General features: G+C 34.2%; 1 protein-coding gene and 3 non-coding genes across 4 annotated transcripts in view; 1 reads left to right on the forward strand and 3 right to left on the reverse strand.

Annotated features, from left to right (window-relative positions):
• The window catches only part of rdgA (retinal degeneration A), a 734186-nt gene that overhangs the window by 667163 nt on the left and 39792 nt on the right, over positions 1-27231 (reverse strand). The gene's annotated exons all lie outside the window — the stretch shown is intronic.
• On the reverse strand, positions 3222-3376 carry TRNAY-GUA (transfer RNA tyrosine (anticodon GUA)). The gene is made up of 2 exons: positions 3340-3376; positions 3222-3257 (listed from the first exon to the last, which is right to left on the reverse strand). It is a non-coding gene; the product is annotated as a tRNA-Tyr (tRNA).
• On the forward strand, positions 4040-4137 carry TRNAY-GUA (transfer RNA tyrosine (anticodon GUA)). The gene is made up of 2 exons: positions 4040-4076; positions 4102-4137. It is a non-coding gene; the product is annotated as a tRNA-Tyr (tRNA).
• On the reverse strand, positions 24437-24534 carry TRNAY-GUA (transfer RNA tyrosine (anticodon GUA)). The gene is made up of 2 exons: positions 24498-24534; positions 24437-24472 (listed from the first exon to the last, which is right to left on the reverse strand). It is a non-coding gene; the product is annotated as a tRNA-Tyr (tRNA).

Here is a 27231-nt window from a genome sequence, read left to right on the forward strand (position 1 = left end):
CGTTTGCATATAGAAGGACAGGACGTCTTCTGATAGAAGAGCAGGACGTCTTTTCATATAAGAGCAGGACGTTTGCATATAGAAGGGCAGGAGGTATTCTTATAGAAGAGAAGAAGGTCTTCTTATATAAGAGCAGGACGTCTTTTCATAGAAGGGCAGGACGTTTGCATATAGAATGCGGGAGGTATTCTTATAGAAGAGAAGGAGGTCTTCTTATACAAGAGCAGGAGGTCTGCTCATAGAAGAGTAGGACGTCTTCTCGTAGAAGAGAAGGACGTTTGCATATAGAAGGGCAGGAGGTATTCTTATAGAAGACATGAAGGTTTTTCTTAGAATATCTGGAGGTCTACTATTAGAAGATTTGGGGGTCTTCACATAGAAGGTCTTCTTATAGAATATCTGGAGGTCTTCTTTTAGAACATTTAAAACCTCTTATAGAAGACCTAGGGTCTTCTTATAGAAAACCTAGGGTCTTCTTATGGAAGATTTGAGGCCTTCTTATAGCAGATCTGAAGGACTTCTTATAGAACACCTGAATGTCATCCTATAGAAGGGCTGGAGGTCAGCTTGTAGAAGACGTGGGGGCCATCTTATATAATATCTGGAGGAGTTATTTTAGAAAATCTGCAAGAATTGTTATACATCATCTGGAGGTTTTCCTATGGTGGATCCGGAGGTTTCCTTATAGAAGACCTGGAAGTCTTCGTATAGAAGACCTAGAGGTCTACTTATACAAGATCTGGAGGTCTTCTTATGGAAGACCTGGAGGTCTATTTATACAAGATCTGGAGGTCTTCTTATAGAAGATCTAGGGGTTTTACAATAGAAGATGTGTGAGTCAAACAAAGTGAAACATTTCCGTTGGGAAAAATCTATGCCATATGGCATAGTATGAAATATAAAAAATCTGACAGCTCAATTGAACTATATTTGGGATATTTTTTTCGTTTTAATTATTAAGGCAATGATTATCTACTAAATTAAATACAAAAAGTTAACAAAAAAATATTTTTGTTAATAAAATATATAAAATTATAAGATGGTATTTTCATGCAAATTTTAAATCGAACGAGGAGCGCTTGCTCTTTGAGACATAACAATGTATAGGGTCCACTATCAAAATTTTTTGTCGAATTATTTTTAGATAACACTTTAGGGAAAAATACAAAATTATTAAAAAAGAGTGCCCATAAGCATTTTGCCTTAAAACGGGCTTCAAAAACTGGTTATGCCATATGGCATAGAATCACCGAAAGGGTTAATTGTTATTTATTAATTACTTACTTAGTTGGCCCGTTACAGAACATTTGTTCCATAGACCGAACTAAGAAAAGATTTCCATTCCTCTCTGTTTTTCGCTTGACTTTTTGGAATACCGCGCCTTTCCATTTCTTCATCCACTTGTGTGCTCCATCGAAGCTTAGGCCTGCCGATTCTGCGTGCACCGCCATATGGCATATATTCATATATTCATACGCCTTTTTAGCGGGTTCATCATCGCTCATTCTCATGATATGGCCTAGTCAACGCAATCGTTGCATCTCGATACGTTTAACTATATTCATGTCTTTGTATAGCTTATATAGCTCGTGGTTCATACGACGTCGATATTCACCGTCAACGCAAATCGGCCCGTAGATCTTTCGAAGAATTTTCCTCTCAAACACACCAAGCACTGCCTTATCTGCTTGCGCAAGTACCCATGCTTCGGAGCCATACATTAGCACGGGTAGTATCAGCGTTTTGTATAGTGTTATTTTTGTTTGACGAGATGTGGCTTTGTTTTTAAATTGCTTACTTAATCCATACTATAGTATTAATTACTATTTTTTAAATATAATCTAAAATATTTAATTATAATCGAAAACCTTATAAAAATCTGCAAAGAACCCAACTTAAAGGGCTTGTAAAAATACTTATTGAAGCCATTGGAAGTAGCCACGTGCACCGTTACAGGATTTGTTGAAGTTATCACAGAAACCCAGATAAATGTAGTAAAAGACTTCAAAGAAGAGACTTTAAAGGGCTGGTAAAGGTCTTTATTGAAACCTCGCTTAAGGTCTCGCAAAAAATCTGCAAGGAAGCTACGTTGAAGTTCTTGTAATCCTCTTCAAAGAAATCACGTTGAAGGACTTGTAGAATACTTTAAAGAAGCCAATCCTAAGGCTTCATAAAAGTCTTTAAAGAAGTCTTGTGTAAGGCCTCTTAAAACCCTTCAACAAAGAAATGATAGGTCTTCAAAGAAATCACGTTAAAAACCTTTTACAATACTTTAAAGATGCCAAGCCTAAGGCCGTGTGAATGTTAAAAACACGGTAAAAATCTTCAAAGAAACCACCTGAAAACTTTCAATGAAGCTACTTGAAATGTCTTGTAAAGTTCTTTATCGAAGGCTTGTTTAAGGCCTCGTAAAGTCCCAAGAAACCCACGATAATATAGCTGGTAGAAATCTTGAAAGAAGCTACTAGAAAGTCTTCAAGAAAGCCAAGTTATGTGCCATACGAGAGACCTCACAGGAGTCGTATTTAACGCCTATTAAAATTTTTAAATAAACCACGGTGAAGGCCCAGCTAAGTTATCCAGAGCTGCCACATTGAAGGCATTGTAAAAGTGTCTAAAGAAGCCAAGTTAAAGGCCTTGCAGAAATCTTTAAAGATGTCACGTTAAATACCTAACGTCAACAATGACGTCACTTTAAAGGCCTTGTAAAATTCTGCAAAGAGGGTCTTACAAAAGTCTTAAAAACACGCTATTTATCATTTAAAAATCTTCGATGAAGACACTTTCAAGGCCTTGTAAAATTTTCTAATGAAACCTGGAAAATTTAAAAAAATAAAATTGACCTTAGAAGAAATCAAGGCCGTCTATGAATACATGGTCATGTATGGGGACAAAGTCATATATGGTAACATGGAGGCACGATCTTCTAGGTATAGATATTCTATGTATCTATACTTAAAATTCACCTTGTTCGCCTTTAATGATTCCACCATAAAGATCTGAAAAAAATCTCCCAAAAACCACATAAAAATTTCTTCGAAAAGGTCTCGTTGAAAGTCATCGAAGAGGCTTCATGTACATACAGCCTTAAAAAGGGCTTCGAAAAATCTACTGAAAATTCTTTAAAAATCTATAAACAAGGAACGCCTTATAAAAAATCCTAAAAATCCGTGTCTAAAGTGTAAATTTTTTATATTTTTTCTTTAAAAAATATTGAATTCTCCTTCGAGCCGGATTTGAACCAGCGACCTATGGATGTCTGCACAGAGTTTGTTGTATTCGTCGCTTTTGAGGGCAACGAATGCGAACCGAATTTTTTGATGTTTGTTGCATCCCGAACTACAGTCCACCGCTCTACCAACTGAGCTATCGAAGGCAGTTGTCATCAGTCAGCTCAAATACAATTTGCTGCTTTCACACAAAGCGAACAAACAATCCAACAGCAATTTGTTAAAAATAAATTTATTTGGACAAAAAAAATAAACTAAAAATAAACGTATCCACCCAGCAAAAAATGGTGGAGAAGAGTGAGATACATTCAAATAATTGCTAAAAATATCATGCACTCAACAACAAAAAACCCATAATTGGCCCTCTTGTCCATAAAGCAAACAAGCCGGCAAGCAAGCCAGCACACACAGTAGCTAAGTGTAGTCAGTCAGCAAGCAAAAAGCTAGAGAAATTATTCCTCGTTTCCTCCTCCCCATTTTCCCACAAACGTATATAAATTATACGCCCACCCGTAAGCACCACCACTGCTTTCTCTTTTTTGCAGTTAACAAATCAACACACACACACTGCACGAATAAAAACATCTTCGTCATCGTCGTGCATTTTATTCATTCGGTTTCTTCTTCTTAGCACAATCGCATTTCATAGATACTTTTCGGTTTCGTGTAATGACGATGGAGAAGTGTGTGAGTGTTGCCCCATAGTATCTGTTGTTGTTGTTGCCTGTTAGATCACTTTCTTCTTCGTTTTTATTTTGTTTATTTGTGTGCGCTGGTTGTATTGCCATTTTGTCCAACGTTGAACACAACCTTCGATAGCTCAGTTGGTAGAGCGGTGGACTGTAGAGATTGCAAGTGAACAAATGTAGACATCCATAGGTCGCTGGTTCAAATCCGGCTCGAAGGAGTAATTTTTTTATTTTTTAATTCTTAATTTATTTTTTATTACTTTTTAATTATTATTTTTAATTCTCATTCTAAATTAATATTTTGTATATATTTTTAATTATAACTTTTGTTGTTATTATTTTTTTAATGGGATAGCCGTTGCAATTTTGTTTTGTTTTCTTTTTTTTCAAAATAGTCTAGCTTTATTTATATACATAATTATTATTATTTTTGAATTATTATTTATTAATCATTATTTTTTATTATCTTTTAATAATTATTTTTTTAATTATTTAATTTTTATTTTATTGATTACTTAATTTTTTAATTATCGGTTTTTATTATTTATTTTTATTTAAATATTTAATTTGTTTATTTATTTAATTTAATTTGATTTACTATTGAATTATGTTTGAAATATTATTCAAATCCGGCTCGAAGGAGTAATTTTTTTATTTTTTAATTCTTAATTTATTTTTTATTACTTTTTAATTATTATTTTTAATTCTCATTCTAAATTAATATTTTGTATATATTTTTAATTATAACTTTTGTTGTTATTATTTTTTTAATGGGATAGCCGTTGCAATTTTGTTTTGTTTTCTTTTTTTTCAAAATAGTCTAGCTTTATTTATATACATAATTATTATTATTTTTGAATTATTATTTATTAATCATTATTTTTTATTATCTTTTAATAATTATTTTTTTAATTATTTAATTTTTATTTTATTGATTACTTAATTTTTTAATTATCGGTTTTTATTATTTATTTTTATTTAAATATTTAATTTGTTTATTTATTTAATTTAATTTGATTTACTATTGAATTATGTTTGAAATATTATTATTGAATTTTTACTTTTGTATTATTATTTTTCGATTATTTCTGAATTGTTATGTTTTAATTATTATTTTTGAAATACTGTTTTTGAATTATTTTTTTTTTTAATTATTATTTTTGACTTACTATATTTGAATTATTATTCTTGAAATGTTATTATTGAATTTTATATTGGTTTTATTTTTCCTTATTAATTTTTATACCCTCAGCCTTTAGGCTAAGGAGGGTATATACACTTTGATACGATGAAAATGTGCCTCATCGAAATAATGGTTTTAGACCCCAAGTATGTTTGGACGAAATGTGTTTCAGACAATTTAGAGTCGATCTAGCCATGTCCGTCCGTCTGTCTGTCTGTCCTGCTGGCTGGAGCGCACGATAACTCTCGAACGGATGAACCGATTCGGTTCAAATTTTGGCTTTCGTAATATTTTGCCTAAACTTAGTTTAAGTTCGAAGATGGGCTATATCGGTCCAGTCCTTCCGGTACCTCCCCCACAAAAGTTCGAAAATGTTCGGAAAATTTGTGCGCACGATAACTCTTGAAGGGGGTAACCGATTTGATTCATACTTTGCCCATCGTGAAATATATACCAGACTTAGATGTGGTTCCAATATGGACTCAATCGGTCTACTCCTTCTGGTACCTCCCACACAAAATTTTAGATAAGTTCAGTTTAGGACCTGCTCTCGAATCGCTTTGATTTTTGTTTTAGCAACTTCTATTCACCGCCCCCTACACGACGGTAAAAGTTTCATCAGGGGCAAGTCCATACTTCCTGAGAAAATAGCCTGAAAGTTGCAAAAAAAACCCCTATGACACCGTGTGAGATGGTTGGAGCGCAAGATAACTCTCGAACGGATCTGACGATTCGGTCCAAAATTTGGCCTTAGTAATATTTTGTCCAAACATAGTTTAAGTTCGAAGATAAGCCATATCGGTCCACTCCTTCAGGTACCTCACCCACAAAATTTCAAAAATGTTCGGAAAAATTGTTCGTACGGTAACTTTTGGAGGGAGTGGCCGAATTGGTCCATACTTTACACATCTTAATATATCTACCAGATATAGATCAGGTTCAAATATGGACTATATTTGTCCACTTCATCCAGTATCTCCCAAACAAAATTTCGGATAAGTTCACTTTAAGACCTGCTATCGAATCACTTTGATTTTTGTTGAAGCAACTTGCATTCGCTGCCTCAATTACGACTGTAAAAGTTTTTTTCAGGGGCAAATCCACACTTCTTAAGCAAACAGCCGGAAGGGAGTAAAACCCCCCTAGTGGCACCATATGTAGTGGCTGGAGATCGACTTCCATAATGGTCAACGTCGATCCATTCCTTTAAGTATTTCTTCCGCAAAAGTTCTGCTCTTTAATCTAATCAACATTTTTGTCGGTTCATACGTCCAAATATTTTAAAACGTTTTTTGGGAAAAAATTGTTTCAATATACACAGGCTGAGGGTATATCTCTGTCGGCCAAGCCGACTGATACTTTTTTTACTTGTTAATTATTATTCTTTATAATTATTATATTTTAATTAGAATCTCTTAATTATTACTTATTGCCTTATAGTTATTTTTTTAATTATTATTTTTTAATATCATTTCTTTAACATTATTTTTTTAATATTTCTTTTTAATACAACTTTTTAATTATTAGTGTTTTTACTTTTTAAATTATTGTTTTATCTATTATTTTATTAACAATTATTTCTCATTATTATTCTTTAATTGCTATATTTTAATTATTATTTTTTATTATTTTTAATTTTATTTTTTAATTGTAATTTTTGTAGTTATTATTTTTTAATTAATATTTTATATTAAAAGTTTTAAATAATTTTTAGATAATTATTTTTAATTATCATTTTTAATTTATTACTATATTTGTTGAATTATAATTTTTTAATTAATATTTGTTATATATTAATTTTTTATTATTGTTTCTTAGTTATTATTTTTTAATTATTATATTTGATTATTTTTGAACTGCTATTTTTTAATTTTTATTTAAAAAAAATTTCTAGCTATTATTTTTAATTATTGTTGTTTTTTTATTTTTTAATTATAATTTTTTATTATTATTAAATAATTGTTTTTTTATTATTATCTTTTAATTGTTGTTGGCGTTTTTTATTGTTGGACTGCAGAATTTTACATCTTTGTGTTTATTTCAGCTTTAGTCCATATTTTGTTGTATTCAAGTATTTGAATAACAACAAAATGTTTTACAGTGGATATGAAATTGATTAGTTGCGGGCGGAGGGTAGGGAATACTATAGTTTCAGTTGTCACCAAACAACTTCATCAGTTCCCTTTTTCGCCGACTCTGTATCGATAAACAGGTCAATAAGCCCATCCAGCAAATTAAACAAAATGAGAAATTTGCTATATGGCCCTAAAACTGATTACCCTACAATTTGAGTCGAACTAAAGAATTTTATACCCACCACTGTTTTTATGTCGTCTTTGCTTTGCAAAGAATACGAACATAGGAGTGTTGCTTCAATAAGCGGGGGTAAAACAACGCCCGCAACTAATCAATTTCATATCCACTGTAAAACATTTTGTTGTTATTCAAATACTTGAATACAACAAAATATGGACTAAAGCTGAAATAAACACAAAGATGTAAAATTCTGCAGTCCAACAATAAAAAAAACGCCAACAACAATAATAGGCATCAGCACGGCCTTGTTGATCAATGCGTAATGCAAAAACAACAACTTTCTCGTTGTTTTACCCCCGCTTATTGAAGCAACACTCCTATGTTCGTATTCTTTGCAAAGCAAAGACGACATAAAAACAGTGGTGGATATAAAATTCTTTAGTTCGACTCAAATTGTAGGGTAATCAGTTTTAGGGCCATATAGCAAATTTCTCATTTTGTTTAATTTGCTGGATGGGCTTATTGACCTGTTTATCGATACAGAGTCGGCGGAAAAGGGAACTGATGAAGTTGTTTGGTGACAACTGAAACTATAGTATTCCCTACCCTCCGCCCGCAACTAATCAATTTCATATCCACTGTAAAACATTTTGTTGTTATTCAAATACTTGAATATAACAAAATATGGACTAAAGCTGAAATAAACACAAAGATGTATTATCTTTTAATGATTATATTTTAATTAATTTTTTACTTATTACTTTTTTATTGTGAATTTTTATTTACTATTTTTGAGTTATTATTTTTAATTATAATTTGAGTAGTTATTATTTTTTAATTAATATTTTATATTAAAATTTTTAAATTATTATATTAATTGTTATGTCTTAATTATTGTTTTAATTTTTTTTTAAATTATTATTTTTGAATTATAATTTTTAAATTAATATTTTTTATATATTATTTTTTAATTTTTTAATCATTATTTTTTAATAATTATTTTTGAACTATTATTTCTTAATTTGTTATTATTAAAATATTTTTCTATTATTTTTAATTATTTTTTTTTATTTTTATTTGTATTAAATTATTATTTTCTGATCATTATTTTCTAATTTAATTGTTATTTTTTATTATTATTTTCTCATTATTATTTTTTAATTATTATTTTTAATTTTTAATTTTATCAATTATAATTTTTTAATTGTTATGTTCTAATTATTACTTTTTAATAATTATTTTTAATTGTTATTTTTTACATATTACTAATGTTTTAATTTTTTTTATTTATGTATTTATTTTTTATCTATTTTTTTATTTATTCATTCAGATTCATTTTCTGTCACAGTTTCATTATAAAGTTTAATAACAAAACACACCATAATGCCACCATAAAAGTTATAAACTTGATTACAGAAAGTATAATATGCACTAAATACCTGTTAAGAAGGGTACGTAGGAACTGATGACACATTGAAAAGGACACCAATGCCTAACCGCACTATTAATATGTTCCTGTTTCGTTGTCACTACAGAATATGTACCTCATTTCATCAATTTAATACTCCAAACACACACACACACAAATATAAAAGTCTAACCCAATTTACCGTAATAAATTCAATAAATAATATAATAGAAAGGAATATATGGTGAGATACTAAAAAAGAGCTCATAAGGAAATACATATTTATCCTTAATAACAAAAGAAAATGTATGGTTTTATGTAAATGATATTAAATTATTTTTGTTCGTTCGTGTGTGTGTGTGGAAATTAATAACAATTTCTAAATGATATTAACAACACTCTTTGTGTTTGTAAATATTTACATAGGATAAATAAATGACAAAAGCTGGTTGACAGTAAAATAGCCAAATTGCAAATAGACCCAAAAACTGACAGTGGCAAACAGCAATAAAGAAGGCTGCTGGCTGGCTAACTCGATAAAACAATCTATGAAATGCTAACATGAGGTTATTGTGTTGGTAAATAAATTATATGTACGTTACCACTAAGCGGCATATGTAAATATATAATAGGGTGTATCATTTTGCTTGTATTAAATATTGTATGAAACATACATATGCATATTCATAGTAATTCCTTTCGACAGTGGCTTCTAAATATGTGCTGAAATGTTTTTTTCAGGAAAGGCAGTAGAAATAGTAAAATCCACCATTAAAATTCCAATAAAAGGTCAGCACCTGCAATATAGGAGATACATCGAGACGAGAATGGAAACATAACTTCTTTTCATCGACCTTTCCAAGCCGGGTTAGTGATCGTCAGCTTCCAATAGTTGCTATCAAAATGAGCTGGTTTATAGAATTTCGCTCAGCATTTAACCCACTTAAAGCCACTGGTCGTTTAAACGCCACCAAACATGGTTGCAAAAATTGACCTAAACCTCGGGAATTTTCAAATATTTTGGTGGAGTTTTTTGCATTTTGTTATTGTATTGTCTGTTATCTGTCATTCTACGCCTATAAAGCTTCATTTGTCCTACGCATTTCTATGCATTTGGCATGCAACGCAAGCAATTCAAAGAAATCGACATTTTGTAATTTTCGACTTTTGATGAAAAATTTAAATATGCCATAAAAATTTAATCAAACATTTTACAATCATAATCCTTCAGGGATTTGTTGGGAATGTAGTAAGAGTGTTTTCTCAGTCAAAAACCAAGGGGTTGTCATATAAGAATGCACTTATATTACTCCCCAAAGTTTTTGGCACTTTTAAAAGAAGTCCCGATTACAGGAAAACTATACGTTTTAGAGAAAAAAGTTATTTATTAAAAAAGCTTAGAAAGTCTCAGAAATATAATTTTCATACAAAATTTTAAGTTTTCTCGCAAAAAAAAATCTCATGTGGACGCCATTATACACGTTATTATGGGCATCTGTCTTCAGCTTGACGGTCACTTTTGTTGGCCGCTCTGCACGCCTAGGAAAACTCCCTTTGGCTTCATAAATGTCGTCCATAATGGTTAAATGCTCGGATATAAGACCCCTCTGAGGGCTTCTAAAAATACACTCTTTAAGGCGTCTATAAAGACTTCCTTAAGGCGTCTATAAAGAATCTCTTCAGATCTTCTATAACGTCTCGTTTTAGCTCGTTTTTAAAGCGTCAGAGCATTTAAAAAGACTCCCTTCAGAGCGTCTAAAAATACCCCTTTAGGGAGTCTTTAAAGACTGCCTTTAGGCCGTGTACAAGGGCTCTCTTCAGGGCATCTATTAAGACTCCGTTAAGGCGTCAATAAAGACTTCGTTCAGGGCGTCTATAAAAATTCGCTTCAGCTCGCCTGTAAAGACTCGCTTCAGCTTGCCTGTAAAGACTCGCTTCAGCTCGGCTGTAAAGACTCGATTCAGCTCGCCTGTAAAGACTCGCTTCAGCTCGGCTTTAAAGACTCGATTCAGCTCGGCTGTAAAGACTCGCTTCAGCTCGTCTATAAGGACTGCCACCAGCTCGTCTATAAATTCTCACTTCAGCTTCTATAAAGTCTCGCTTCAGCTTCTATAAAGTCCCGCTTCAACTCGTCTATAAAGTCTGGTTTCAGCTCGTATATAAAAGCTCCCTAAAGCTCGTCTATAAGAACTCCCTTCAGCTCGTCTATAAAGACTCGCCTCATCTAGTCTATATAGTCTCGCCTCAGCTCGTCTATAAAGACTCCTTCACGGTCGTCTATAAGGACTTCCTTAAGATTGTACATAAAGACTCCCTTCAGCTCGTCCATAAAGTCTCGTTTCAGCTCGCCTATAAAGACTCCCTTCATCTCATATATAAAGTCTTGCTTCAACTCGTCTATAAAGTCTTCCTTCAGCTTGTCTATAAAGTCTCGCTTCAGATTGTCAATTAAGTCGCACTCGTCTATGAAGTCTCTGTTAAGACTCCCCTCGGTTCGTCTATAAAGACTCGCTTCAGCTCATCTATAAAGTCTGGCTTCAGCTCGTCTATAAAGACTCGCTTCAGCTCGTCTATAAGACTTCGGTTCGTCTATAAATTCTCGCTTCAGCTAGTCTATAAAGTCTCGCTTCAGATCGTGTATAAAAGCTCCCTAAAGCTCGTCTATAAGGACTTCCTTCAGCTCGTCTATAAAGACTCCTTCACGGTCGTCCCTTAAGATTGTACATAAAGACTCCCTTCATCTCATATATAAAGTCTTGCTTCAACTCGTCTATAAAGTCTTCCTTCAGCTTGTCTATAAAGTCTCGCTTCAGATTGTCAATTAAGTCGCAATCGTCTATGAAGTCTCTGTTAAGACTCCCCTCGGTTCGTCTATAAAGTCTCGCTTCAGCTCGTCTATAAAGTCTGGCTTCAGCTCGTCTATAAAGACTCGCTTCAGCTCGTCTATAAGACTTCGGTTCGTCTATAAATTCTCGCTTCAGCTAGTCTATAAAGTCTCGCTTCAGATCGTGTATAAAAGCTCCCTAAAGCTCGTCTATAAGGACTTCCTTCAGCTCGTCTATAAAGACTCCTTCACGGTCGTCCCTTAAGATTGTACATAAAGACTCCCTTCAGCTCGTCTATAAAGTCTCATTTCAGCTTGTCTATAAAGACTCCCTTCATCTCATCTATAAAGTCTTGCTTCAGCTCGTCTCATTTCAGCTCGTCTATAAAGTCTCTTTTCAGCTCGTCTATAAAGTCTCGTTTCAGTTCGTCTATAAAGACTCCCTTCATCTCATCTATAAAGTCTTGCTTCAGCTCGTCTATAAAGCCTCGTTTCAGCTCGTCTGTAAAGACTCCCTTCATCTCATCTATAAAGTCTTGCTTCAGCTCGTCTATAAAGTCTCCCTTCAGCTTGTCTATAAAGTCTCGCTTCAGGTTGTCTATAGTCTTCTGTCTATTAGGTCTCCCTTCAGTTCGTCTACAAAGATTCTCCTTCCAGATTGTCGTCGTTGTCATTTCCAACGACTCCTTCCTTTATTTCCAGCCCATGTTACTTCCGTCCCACAGTAAATAATGTTAAAAAAAAGGGAAATGCTAATTCATATTTGATGTCCGACGCGTGACACAAAGCTTTCGACCAGGCCGTTAATCATTTTCTCTGGGCACAAACAACTTGTTAAAATATGGCAAGACAAGAAGACCCTTAAATTTCACGCCCACAACTTATTGCTGTTGGCTTTAAAATTACACATATGTATCTCCGCTTTTAGTCTAGCTTGTAAATTGTTTATAGCTACGCCAGGAAAGGCCTAAAACAAGAAGAAGAACTCAACTCTTTCATATAAAACAAACCACATTATCACTCACACATGTTAACGTAAAGATGGGTGTATGTAGGACATGTCTGACGTCGTTTGACTTTTGTTTAGAGGCCGGTCTTTGTCCTTTTGGCCATAAAAACAAACACATGCACACATGTGTGCGTGTGTGTGAATGTGGCCTAAAAATGGAAACAAGGACATGTGTCACTCACCGGCCAAACATTTATATAAACATATCTAAACAAGTGTCACACTTGTGTATCCAAATCTAAAGTGTCCAACAAGTGGAAACGTGAACAAAGAAGGAAGTGGGTGGATAGTGGTGACCACCAGCATAGGCCGGGCATTCAATAAAAGTCAAAATAGAATTGTTTACAACGTCTGACAATGATGTTATCAAAACCTTTAAAATAATTTCCCTTTCATAAGAAAAATGTGTGTTGAGGAATAAATGTTGGAATAATGACAGGCCTTGCTTCATTGTGTCCTAATGCGACGAAGGTGGTCTGGAGGCAAAGTGTTTTTGTTTAATTGAAATACATATGTAGGGGAAAATGGTTAATGACAGTTGGCTGCATATGATTACTGAACGATTAAATCAGTTATATTCAATTATAAAGACATGAATAATGTAGATATTTTAGGAAAATTTGACGTGGAGGAGGGATAAAAAAGGAAACAAAATAATGTTGTCTGATGTTATCTTGAGCTAAAATTATATCGTAAGGTGGTGGAACTTATTTTGGTATCACATGGCAACAACGTTCCCTTTCTATAAAATTTTCTACCCTGCAAAGTAGTAAGAATAACTTTGCTAGAACTTCGCTGAAATTTTATTCAATAAATTCTATGTACACACATCTTCCAATTCCTTCACCTGCTACCAAATAAATTCAGGGCATACCACAAGAAATAAACTTCATTCAATCAAAGTTCTTCATGAAGAGTCATTGACTTATATAAATGTCTCTCTTCGATTAAACAAAAAAAAAAACCATACCAAAATCTTCTTCCATTGTCCTCATAAAGAAGCCACAAGAAGTTATTTTCTTTTCTAACTTCATAGTTTCTTTGAAAGAAAATCTGCTCAAACCGCCAAAATCCTGATCTAGAATAAATGAATAAATTTATGTGTTCCTAACAAAAAAAGAATTGGCCAAAAATGGATAAAGCAGACAAATCACTGAACCGCAGACACGAGCAAACCAACTCGCAATAGATTCAGACCAACGACCTGCCAATAGCATTTTGGAATAATGTGTGGAAATCTTTTGTGCCACAGCATAATCATTGCCATCGAAAGAAGAAGGAGAATGCCAAGTGACCGCAATAAATGAAGAAAGAATGTTGCCATTCAATAACAGCTATGAATGAAAAGGAAACCCATCTTGTTTTTAGTCTTATTGGCCAATCAATTTACTATTCATTTGAAAAGAAAATTGAACTCGTTTGGCTAGTTCAAGTGTTCGAGACAGGATGTCATCAAGACAACTTGGCGGGCAATTTATTTTGGGAACACAAAATTGATAGTTTGTGAGTTTTTGTATTTTGGAGGGCTTTTAAGAAAAAAAAATGAGGCCCAAACCTAACCTATACGTTTATACTTTTGTAGCGAATTAAATTGTCTTCAGAAAGACTGGAAGGACTCCCTGTAGACACGCAAGTAAGTCTCTATAGAAGTTCTGAAGGCAGTCATTATGGAAGTCCTGAAGGGAGTTCTTTATAGACGCCTTGAAGGACGTCTCCTCTATGGACGTAGTATGACGATGTCCTGAAGGGAGTCCTTATAGTCGTCCTGGATGGAGTCTTCATAGGCACCCAGAACATGTTCCTTATAGTCTTCATAGACCCACTGAAGGGGGTTTTTGTAGACGCCTGGAAAACAGTCTTTATATACGCGCTAAAGGGAGTCCTAATAGATTCCCTGAAGGAAGACTTTATAGACGCCCTGAAGAAAGTCCTTATAGACGCCCATAAAAGGAGTTTTTATAGACGTCCTGACGCGAGTCTTTATGGACGCCCCGAATTGGGCCTTTATACACGCCCTGAAGGGAGTCCTTATAGATGAACACAAAATAAGTCTTGAGAGATTACCTGAAGGAAGTCTCAGTAGACCTGACGGAAATATCTAAAGACGTACTGAAGGTAATCTCTTGAAGGGAGCCTGTATGGATGCCATGTCAGGAGCCTTTGTAGACGCCCTGAAAGGAGTTATTATAGGCCCCCTGAACGGAGTCTTTATAGACGCCCCGAAGAGAGTCTTTGAAGATGCCGTGAAGGGACTAGAAGGAAACTGGTAGGGAGTATTCCTTTCCTTGAAGGTAGTCTTTATAGACGTCCGAAGGAAGCTTTGATAAACGCCCCAAAGAATGTTTTTGTAGACTCCCCGAAAGACTTACTAAAGACCTCACGCGTTTATAAAGTCTCCAACAGGCCGTCTATAAAGACTCATTCAGGACATATATGCAGGGCGAGCATAAGGACTTTCTTCAGAACGACTATAAATTCTAACTTCAGAGCGCCCAAACAGACCCCCTTCAGGGCGCCTATAAAGATTGACTTCGGGTCATCTATAAAGAGCCCCTTCATATAGTCTATAAAGACTCACTTCGGGGCATCAAAAATACTTCCTTCAGCGCGTATATAAAGACTGTCTTCAGGGCGTCTGTAAAACATGATTCATGGCGTTTCCTTTGGAAAGGGTCTTAGGAAGCACCCTATCCTTTAAAAAGGGTCTTTGGAAGCATTCTTTCCTTTGGAAAGGGTTTTAGGAAGCACCCTTTTTGGAAAGGGTTTTAGGAAGCGCCCTTTTTTGGAAAGGGTTTTAGGAAGCACCCTTTTTGGAAAGGGTTTTAGGAAGCGCCCTTTTTTGGAAAGGGTTTTAGGAAGCACCCTTTTTTGGAAAGGGTTTTAGGAAGCACCCTTTTTTGGAAAGGGTTTTAGGAAGCACCCTTTTTTGGAAAGGGTTTTAGGAAGCACCCTTTTTTGGAAAGGGTTTTAGGAAGCACCCTTTTTTGGAAAGGGTTTTAGGAAGCACCCTTTTTTGTAAAGGGTTTTAGGAAGCACCCTTTTTTGGAAAGGGGTTTAGGAAGCACCCTTTTTTGGAAAGAGTTTTAGGAAGCACCCTTTTTTGGAAAGGGTTTTAGGAAGCACCCTTTTTGGAAAGGGTTTTAGGAAGCACCCTTTTTGGAAAGGGCTTTAGGAAGCACCCTTTTTGGAAAGGGTTTTAGGAAGCACCCTTTTTTGGAAAGGGTTTTAGGAAGCACCCTTTTTTGGAAAGGGTTTTAGGAAGCACCCTTTTTTGGAAAGGGTTTTAGGAAGCACCCTTTTTGGAAAAGGGTTTAGGAAGCACCCTTTTTTGAAAAAGGGTTTTAGGAAGCACCCTTTTATGGAAAAGGGTTTTAGGAAGCACCCTTTTTGGAAAGGGATTTAGGAAGCACCCTTTTTGGAAAGGGATTTAGGAAGCACCCTTTTTGGAAAGGGATTTAGGAAGCACCCTCTTTTGAAAAGGGTTTTAGGAAGCACCCTCTTTTGAAAAGGGTTTTAGGAAGCACCCTTTTTTGAAAAGGGTTTTAGGAAGCACCCTTTTTTGGAAAGGGTTTTAGGAAGCACCCTTTTTTGGAAAGGGTTTTAGGAAGCACCCTTTTTGAAAAGGGTTTTAGGAAGCACCCTTTTTGAAAAGGGTTTTAGGAAGCACCCTTTTTGGAAAGGGTTTTAGGAAGCACCCTTTCCTTCCTTTCCTTTGCAAAGGTCCTAGGAAGAACCCTTTCCTTTGGAAAGGGTCCTAGGAAGAACCCTTTCCTTTGGAAAGGGTCCTAGGAAGAACCCTTTCCTTTAGAAAGGATCTTAGGAAGCACCCTTTCCTTTGGAAAGGATCTTAGGAAGCACCCTTTCCTTTGGAAAGGATCTTAGGAAGCACCCTTTCCTTTGGAAAGGATCTTAGGAAGCACCCTTTCCTTTGGAAAGGATCTTAGGAAGCACCCTTTCCTTTGGAAAGGATCTTAGGAAGCACCCTTTCCTTTGGAAAGGATCTTAGGAAGCACCCTTTCCTTTGGAAAGGATCTTAGGAAGCACCCTTTCCTTTGGAAAGGATCTTAGGAAGCACCCTTTCCTTTGGAAAGGATCTTAGGAAGCACCCTTTCCTTTGGAAAGGATCTTAGGAAGCACCCTTTCCTTTGGAAAGGATCTTAGGAAGCACCCTTTCCTTTGGAAAGGATCTTAGGAAGCACCCTTTCCTTTGGAAAGGGTCTTAGGAAGCACCCCTTCCTTTGGAAAGGGTCTTAGGAAGCACCCCTTCCTTTGGAAAGGGTCTTAGGAAGCACCCCTTCCTTTGGAAAGGGTCTTAGGAAGCACGCCTTCCTTTGTAAAGGGTCTTAGAAAGCACCCTTTCCTTTGGAAAGGGTCTTAGGAAGCACTCTTTCCTTTGGAAAGGGTCTTAGGAAGCACCCTTTCCTTTGGAAAGAGTCTTAGGAAGCACTCTTTCTTTTGGAATGGGTCTGAGGAAGCACCCTTTCCTTTGGAAAGGGTCTTAGGAAGCACCCCTTCCTTTGAAAAGGGTCTTAGGAAGCACCCTTTCCTTTGGAAAGGGTCTTAGGAAGCACTCTTTCCTTTGGAAAGGGTCTTAGGAAGCACCCTTTCCTTTGGAAAGGGTCTTAGGAAGCACTCTTTCCTTTGGAAAGGGTCTGAGGAAGCACCTTTTCCTTTGGAAAGGGTCTATGGAAGCAGCCTTTCCTTTTGAACTCTTTCCTTTGGAAAGGGTCTTAGGAAGCACTCTTTCTTTTGGAATGGGTCTTAGGAAGAACCCTTTCCTTTGGAAAGGGTCTTAGGAAGAACCCCTTCCTTTGGAAAGGGTCTTAGGAAGCACCCCTTCCTGTGGAAAGGGTTCTAGGAAGAACCCTTTCCTTTGGAAAGGGTCTTAGGAAGCACCCCTTCCTTTGGAAAGTGTCTTAGGAAGCACCCCTTCCTTTGGAAAGGGTCTTAGGAAGCACCCCTTCCTTCGGAAAGGGTCTTAGGAAGCACCCCTTCCTTTGTAAAGGGACTTAGAAAGCACTCTTTCCTTTGGAAAGGGTCTTAGGAAGCACCCTTTCCTTTGGAAAGGGTCTTAGGATGCACTCTTTCCTTTGGAAAGGGTCTGAGGAAGCACCCTTTCCTTTGGAAAGGGTCTATGGAAGCACCCCTTCCTTTGGAAAGGGTCTTAGGAAGAACCCCTTCCTTTGGAAAGGGTCTTAGGAAGCACCCCTTCCTGTGGAAAGGGTCTTAGGAAGCACCCCTTCCTTTGGAAAGGGTCTGAGGAAGCACCCCTTCCTTTGGAAAGGGTCTTAGGAAGCACCCCTTCCTTTGGAAGGGGTCTTAGGAGGCACCCCTTCCTTTGGAAAGGGTCTTAGGAAGCACCCCTTCCTTTGTAAAGGGTCTTAGAAAGCACCCTTTCCTTTGGAAAGGGTCTTAGGAAGCACTCTTTCCTTTGGAAAGGGTCTTAGGAAGCACCCTTTCCTTTGGAAAGGGTCTTAGGAAGCACTCTTTCTTTTGGAATGGGTCTGAGGAAGCACCCTTTCCTTTGGAAAGGGTCTTAGGAAGCACCCCTTCCTTTGAAAAGGGTCTTAGGAAGTACCCTTTCCTTTGGAAAGGGTCTTAGGAAGCACCCTTTCCTTTGGAAAGGGTCTTAGGAAGCACCCTTTCCTTTGGAAAGGGTCTTAGGAAGCACTCTTTCCTTTGGAAAGGGTCTTAGGAAGCACCCTTTCCTTTGGAAAGGGTCTTAGGAAGCACTCTTTCCTTTGGAAAGGGTCTTAGGAAGCACCCTTTCCTTTGGAAAGGGTCTTAGGAAGCACTCTTTCCTTTGGAAAGGGTCTGAGGAAGCACCTTTTCCTTTGGAAAGGGTCTATGGAAGCAGCCTTTCCTTTTGAAAGGGTCTAAGGAAGCACCCTTTCCTTTGGAAAGGGTCTTAGGAAGCACCCTTTCCTTTGGAAAGGGTCTTAGGAAGGATTCTTTCCTTTGGAAAGGGTCTTAGGAAGCACCCCTTCCTTTGGAAATGGTCTTAGGAAGCACCCTTATCTTTAGAAAAGGTCTTAGGAAGGATCCTTTCCTTTGGAAAGGGTCTTAGGAAGCACCCTTTCCTTTAGAAAGGGTCTTAGGAAGCACACTTTACTTTGGAAAACGTCTTAGGAAGCACCCTTTACTCTGGAAAACGTCTTAGGAAGCACCCTTTACTTTGGAAAGCGTCTTAGGAATCACCCTTTACTTTGGAAAGCGTCTTAGGAAGCACCCTTTCCTTTGGAAAGTGTCTTAGGAAGTACCCTTTCCTTTAGAAAGGGACTTAGGAAGCACACTTTACTTTGGAAATCGTCTTAGAAAGCACCCTTTACTTTGGAAAGCGTCTTAGGAAGGATTCTTTCCTTTGGAAAGGGTCTTAGGAAGCACCCCTTCCTTTGGAAAGGGTCTTAACCCCTTCCTTTGGAAAGGGTCTTAGGAAGCACCCCTTCCTTTGGAAATGGTCTTAGGAAGCACCCCTTCCTTTGGAAATGGTCTTAGGAAGCACCCTTATCTTTAGAAAAGGTCTTAGGAAGCACCCTTTCCTTTGGAAAGGGTCTTAGGAAGCACCCTTGTCTTTAGAAAGGGTCTTAGGAAGGATCCTTTCCTTTGGAAAGGGTCTTAGGAAGCACCCTTTCCTTTGGAAAGTGTCTTAGGAAGTACCCTTTCCTTTAGAAAGGGTCTTAGGAAGCACACTTTACTTTGGAAATCATCTTAGAAAGCACCCTTTACTTTGGAAAGCGTCTTAGGAAGGATCCTTTCCTTTGGAAAGGGTCTTAGGAAGCACCCGTTCCTTTGGAAAGAGTCTTAGAAGCATTTCCTTTTTAATTATAAATATTTCAAAATTGCTTTTCAGAAGAAACATATGGTTTGTTCCAGTACTGCAAGAATCTACTAATTTTTACTATTTTCTTCGATAACATAAAGGAAAAAATGTTATCGTAGTAAAAAATAGTAGCTTCTTGCAGGTTCTGGAACATAGCAATTGTTTTTCAATGACAGAATTTTAAATTTGAACAGAAATTGATTTTTGAAAACTGATATTTACAAAATGTATATCTTTTGTCTTGATAAGCTGATGTTGTAACTATGGTAGCCGCCGTCTGCACCCTTTTCCAACAGATTTATTCCAAAAACATTTTGTCATTATACCTGAAATTGAAGGAAATCGTTTAAAGAAAATATATAATTTCAAAATATATCCAAGTTTCAGCACAGAATTTCTTCTTCTTTCAACATAAATATAATTCTCACACATAGTATATTCCTGTAGTGTGTGTAAAGGAGTATAATTTCAAAGGATAAAACTTGTTCCCAAAGAAAACATGAACAAGCAAAAAAGAAAACAAATATCAAAAGTGTTTTATCCAATTATCTTTCTGTTTGCTTTATGTTTCGACATATCTCAACTCGTAACAACATCACAAACACAGACAATCGTTTAAATATTTGATAAAATTGAATGATGAAAAACAAAAAAAAAGTATAAATTTTAAAGAAAACAAAACGGATAACAATCTTTCACGATGGGAATGGGAATTAAGGTTATTTTAACTTTTATTGGCAGTTGAAGTTCTTAACAAAACAAATACTATTTTGGAGAATCTTTTGACAAGTGTGGGAGAAAGCACAGCGTTCAAATATGACAGCTGCAAATTAAATTGTAGTATTTGAGGATATGACAACAATCGAAGAAGAAATGGTGGCAGATGTGAGACGATAATCGCAGCGATTAGCCTATGACAAAAATATTATTTAAATATTATTTAAATAACCCACGCAATAATGGCCCTTAAACAATTTCTTTTAATGATCCACAAAGTTATGGCCTCTTGAAAAGTGTTCTTTAAATGATCCCCGAAGTGATGGACTCTGAAAAAATATTCTTTAAATAATCCATCCAGTGATGGCCCTTGAAAAAAATATTGTTTAAATAACCACCGTTCTGATGATGGCCTTTGAAAAAATTTTCCTTAAATAATTCATGCAGTGATGACTTTTGAAAATTATTCTTTTAATAATCCACGCCGTGAGGGCCTATAAAAAAATATTCTTTAAATGATACACGATCTGATGGCCCTTGAACAAAATATTTTTAAAAAAATGCAATCTTTGGTGACCCTTGAACAAAATATTTTTAAAAAATGCGATCTTTGATGACCCTTAACAAAAACATTCTTTAAAAAATCCACACCGTGGTGGCCCTATGGAAAAATATTCTTTAAATAATCCATGCAGAGATGGCTTTTGAAAAAATATCCTTTAAATAATCCACGCCGTGGTGGCCCCATGAAAAAATATTCTTTAAATAATCAACGCTCTGATGATGGCCTTTAAATAATCCAAATTTGGTGGCATACTTTTTAAATAATTCAAACTTTGCTGGTCATTTAATAAATTTTTAAATTATCCACACTTTGGTGGCCCTTGAAAAAAATTTTTTACAATAATCCACGTTTTGGTGGGCTTTGAAAACAATATTTTTAAATAATCCACAATTTGGTGGCCAATGAAAAAATATTTTTTTAAATAATCCACACTTTGCTGGCCATTGAATACATTTTTAAATTATCCACACTTTGGTGGTCCTTGATTATTTTTTAAATATGTTTTGATAGGCTTTGAAAACAATATTTTTTAAATAATCCACGCTTTGGAGACATTTGAAAAAATATTTTTTAACTAATCCACGCTTTGGAGGCATTTGAAAAAATATTTTTTAAATAATCCACGCTTTTGAGGCATTTGAAAAAATATTTTTTAACTAATTCACGCTTTGGAGGCATTTGAACAAATATTTTTCAAATAATCCACGCTTTGGTGGAATTTGAAAAAATATTTTTTAAATAATCCACGCTTTGGTGGAATTTGAAAAAATATTTTTTAAATAATCCACGCTTTGGTGGCATTTGAAAAAATATTTTTTAAATAATCCACGCTTTGGTGGAATTTGAAAACATATTTTTTAAATAATCCACGCTTTGGTGGAATTTGAAAAAATATTTTTTAAATAATCCACGCTTTGGTGGAATTTGAAAAAATATTTTTTAAATAATCCACGCTTTGGTGGCATTTGAAAAAAATCACGCTTTTGTGGCATTTGAAAAAATATTTTTTAAATAATCCACGCTTTGGTGGCATTTGAAAAAATATTTTTTTAAATAATCCACGCTTTGGTGGATTATTTGAAAAAATATTTTTTAAATAATCCACGCTTTGGTGGCATTTGAAAAAATATTTTTAAATAATCCACGCTTTGGTGGCATTTGAAAAAATATTTTTTTAAATAATCCACGCTTTGGTGGCATTTGAAAAAATATTTTTTTAAATAATCCACGCTTTGGTGGCATTTGAAAAAATATTTTTTTTAAATAATCCACGCTTTGGTGGCATTTGAAAAAATATTTTTTTAAATAATCCACGCTTTGGTGGCATTTGAAACAATATTTTTTTAAATAATCCACGCTTTGGTGGCATTTGAAAAAATATTTTTTTAAATAATCCACGCTTTGGTGGCATTTGAAAAAATATTTTTTTAAATAATCCACGCTTTGGTGGCATTTGAAAAAATATTTTTTAAATAATCCACGCTTTGGTGGCATTTGAAAAAATATTTTTAAATAATCCACGCTTTTGTGGCATTTGAAAAAATATTTTTTAAATAATCCACGCTTTGGTGGCATTTGAAAAATATTTTTTAAATAATCCACGCTTTGGTGGCATTTGAAAAAGTATTTTTTAAATAATCCACGCTTTGGTGGCATTTGAAAAAATATTTTTTTAAATAATCCACGCTTTGGTGGCATTTGAAAAAATATTTTTTAAATAATCCACGCTTTGGTGGCATTTGAAAAAATATTTTTTAAATAATCCACGCTTTGGTGACATTTGAAAAAATATTTTTTAAATAATCCACGCTTTGGTGGCATTTGAAAAAATATTTTTTAAATAATCCACGCTTTGGTGACATTTGAAAAAATATTTTTTAAATAATCCACGCTTTGGTGGCATTTGAAAAAATATTTTTTAAATAATCCACGCTTTGGTGGCATTTGAAAAAATATTTTTTAAATAATCCACGCTTTGGTGGCATTTGAAAAAGTATTTTTTAAATAATCCACGCTTTGGTGGCATTTGAAAAAATATTTTTTAAATAATCCACGCTTTGGTGGCATTTGAAAAAGTATTTTTTAAATAATCCACGCTTTGGTGGCATTTGAAAAAATATTTTTTTAAATAATCCACGCTTTGGTGGCATTTGAAAAAATATTTTTTAAATAATCCACGCTTTGGTGGCATTTGAAAAAATATTTTTTAAATAATCCACGCTTTGGTGACATTTGAAAAAATATTTTTTAAATAATCCACGCTTTGGTGGCATTTGAAAAAATATTTTTTAAATAATCCACGCTTTGGTGGCATTTGAAAAAATATTTTTTAAATAATCAACGCTTTGGTGGCATTTGAAAAAGTATTTTTTAAATAATCCACGCTTTGGTGGCATTTGAAAAAATATTTTTTTAAATAATCCACGCTTTGGTGGCATTTGAAAAAATATTTTTTAAATAATCCACGCTTTGGTGGCATTTGAAAAAATATTTTTTAAATAATCCACGCTTTGGTGACATTTGAAAAAATATTTTTTAAATAATCCACGCTTTGGTGGCATTTGAAAAAATATTTTTTAAATAATCCACGCTTTGGTGGCATTTGAAAAAATATTTTTTAAATAATCCACGCTTTGGTGGCATTTGAAAAAATATTTTTTAAATAATCCACGCTTTGGTGGCATTTGAAAAAATATTTTTTAAATAATCCACGCTTTGGTGGCATTTGAAAAAGTATTTTTTAAATAATCCACGCTTTGGTGGCATTTTAAAAAATTTTTTTTTTTTTAAATAATCCACGCTTTGGTGGCATTTGAAAAAATATTTTTTAAATAATCCACGCTTTGGTGGCATTTGAAAAAATAGTTTTTAAATAATCCACGCTTTGGTGGCATTTGAAAAATATTTTTTTCAATAATCCACGCTTTGGTGGCATTTGAAAAAATATTTTTTAAATTATCCACGCTTTGGTGGCATTTGAAAAAATATTTTTTAAATAATCCACGGTTTGGTGGCAATTGAAAAAAAATATTTTTTTAAATAATCCACGCTTTGGTGGCATTTGAAAAAATATTTTTTAAATAATCCACGCTTTGGTGGCATTTGAAAAAATATTTTTTAAATAATCCACGCTTTGGTGGCATTTGAAAAAATATTTTTTAAATAATCCACGCTTAGGTGGCATTTGAAAAAATATTTTTTAAATAATCCACGCTTTGGTGGCAATTGAAAAAAATATTTAAATATATATATATATATATAAATATATATTTAAATAATCCAGAAATATTCTTTAAACAATCCACGCCATGATGGCCCTATAAAAAAATCTTTAAATAATCCGCGCAGAGATGGCTTTTGAAAAATATTCTTCAAATCGTACACGCTCTGATGGTCCTGGAAATAATATTTGTACAAAATCAAAGATTTGGTGACCCTTAATAAAAATATTTTATAAAAAATGTACGCCGTGATGACCCTTTGAAAAGATTTCTTTAAAAATGTTTTGGTGGCCCTATGAAAATATATTCTTTTAACAATCCACGAAGTGATGGCCCTATTAAAAAATATTCTTTAAATAATACACAGTGATGACCCCTGAAAAAATGATATTTTAATAATTCAGGCCTTGATGAAACCATGATAAATATTCATTGAGTTCGTTGAGTGGCCTTTGAGAAATATTTTTATACTGCCAAAAAATAAAATTTTTAATTTTTCAAATTAAAAAAAATCTCCTTCGAGCCGGATTTGAACCAGCGACCTATGGATATCTGCCAATCGAATACATCTTATACTACAGTCCACCGCTCTACCAACTGAGCTATCGAAGGTGATGTCAGTGAGTTGACAATTGCTCAATAGAAACTTGTGGCTGTAGTTGGATGATTTTGTTATCATGAGCTGGACGACGCACACACATTCTCATACAAGTACCTCTGATCTTTGTCTGAATGATCGATTATTACTGCACGTTTCAACAATGCCCCCAGATTAGAAAACGTGGCCACATAACAGGGTTGTATGAAAATAGTATTGCATTGAAGAGTGAGGAGCAAAAATGTGAAACATTTTTTTTAGATGAGCTTTCAGTGGGTACTTTTTAGTGACCCCGCTCAATCGGTATAATCGAAGATTTTATTCTTATTTCTATATTCGATATCTCAAAAATAATACACTGTTATTATTAACAATCAATTCTACAATCACTTGAAATCTAATTCACTCTTTGTAATCGCCAACCTATAATTTCATTATTTACAGAGAATTTCAGCCAAGAAGAAAGAAATTAAATGTGAATTACCACAATTAATTAGCCATAATTTAGGTTTAATGTGCCATAACGACGACAACAACAATAACATGAATATGCGAGGTTTTGTGGTCAGGTCAGATTTAATAAATGTTGTCTTCTTCTTCATTTTCATTGGTCGTTAATAAATTAATAGTTGCAATGAGAACAATAGTCGGGCTAATAAGAAATGCGTTAAGCTCCCAGCGTTCTAATTAAACTGTGATTGCCTTAGTTCATGAAACTTGTATTAAATTTTTGTCTAATTAATAGACAATTATAAGTAAATTAAAGCAAAATTAAACGAAAATGTGCGAAATTGGTGGAGTGAATCAAAATATCAAAGGATTAAATTTCACAACAAATTTCACAGCTTACGCGCATGAAAAGTACGAGTGTTACTTAGGCGGCCATCAGACCATTTGCTTTTTCACATGTATGTTGTCACTTTGGGTACACTAATATACAGAACAGCTGATGTCATACATGTAAAAAAAACAGATGATCTGATGAGGGCCTTACTATCCTCTAAATTTAAATTTAAGAAAATTAAATGTAAAGAAAATAAAATCATAATCAGACAGAGTGATTACGGCATTATAAAATAGGAGTAAAAATATTCTTTAATAACTGGTCCTTGAAAAAATATTTTTAAATAATCCACGCTCTGATGATGGCCTTTGAAAAAATATTTTTAAATAATCCCCGCTTTGATGATGGCCTTTGAAAAAAAAAATATTTTTAAATAATCCACGCTCTGATGAATGCCTTTGAAAAAATATTTTTAAATAATCCACGCTCTGATGATGGCCTTTGAAAAAATATTTTTAAATAATCCACGCTCAGATGATGGCCTTTGAAAAAATATTCTTTAAATAATCCACGCTCTGATGATGGCCTTTGAAAAAAAAACATTTTTAAATAATCCACGCTCTGATGATGACCTTTAAAAAAACATTTTTAAATAATCCACGCTCTGATTATGGATGGCCTTTGAAAAATAGAAAATATTTTTAAATAATCCATGATCTGCTGATGGCCTTTGAAAAAAATATCTTTAAATAATCCAAGCTCTGATGATGGATGGCCTTCAAAAAAAGATATTTTTAAATAATCCACGCTCTGATGATGGCCTTTGGGAAAAAAAATATTTTTAAATAATCCACGCTCTGATGATGGATGGCCTTTGAAAAAAAATATTTTTAAATAATCCACGCTCTAATGATGGCCTTTGAAACAAATATTTTTAAATAATCCACGCTCTGATGATGGCCTTTGAAAAAATATTTTTAAGTAGTCCACGCTCTGATGATGGCCTTTGAAAAAAATATTTTTAAATAATCCACGCTCTGATGATGGATGGCCTTTGAAAAAAAATATTTTTAAATAGTCCACGCTCTGATGATGGCCTTTGAAAAAAATATTTTTAAATAGTCCACGCTCTGATGATGGCCTTTGAAAAAAATATTTTTAAATAATCCAAGCTCTGATCATGGCCTTTGAAAAAAAATAATTTTAAATAATCCACGCTTTGATGATGGCCTTTGAAAAAAATATTTTTAAATAATAAACGCTCTGATGATGGATGGCCTTTGAAAAAATATTTTTAAATAATCCACGCTCTGATGATGGATGGCCTTTGAAAAATATATTTTTTTAAATAATTCACGCTCTGATGATGGATGGCCTTTGAAAAAAATATATTTTTAAATAATTCACGCTCTGATGATTGCCTTGAAAAAATAGTCTTTAAATAATCCACGCTCTGATGATGGCCTTTGAAAAAATATTTTTAAATAATCCACGCTCTGATGATGGCCTTTGAAAAAATATGTTTAAATAATCCACGCTCTGATGATGGCCTTTGGAAAAAAATATTTGTAAATAATCCACGCTCTGATGATGGCCTTTGGAAAAAATTATTTGTAAATAATCCACGCTCTGATGATGGCCTTTGGAAAAAAAATATTTTTAAATAATCCACGCTCTGATGATGGATGGTCTTTGAAAAATATTGTTAATAATCCACGCTCTGATGATGGATGGCCTTTGAAAAAAATTATTTTTAAATAATCCACGCTCTGATGATGGCCTTTGGAAGAAGAAAAAATCGTTAATAATCACGCTCTGATGATGGCCTTTGAAAAATATTTTTAAATAATCCACGCTCTGATGATGGATGGCCTTTGAAAAAAAAATATTTTTAAATAATCCACGCTCTGATGATGGCCTTTGAAAA

The sequence above is a fragment of the Musca autumnalis genome, unplaced genomic scaffold (assembly GCF_047663935.1).
Source record: "Musca autumnalis isolate F117 unplaced genomic scaffold, ASM4766393v1 scaffold_3, whole genome shotgun sequence".
Classification (NCBI taxonomy): domain Eukaryota; kingdom Metazoa; phylum Arthropoda; class Insecta; order Diptera; family Muscidae; genus Musca; species Musca autumnalis.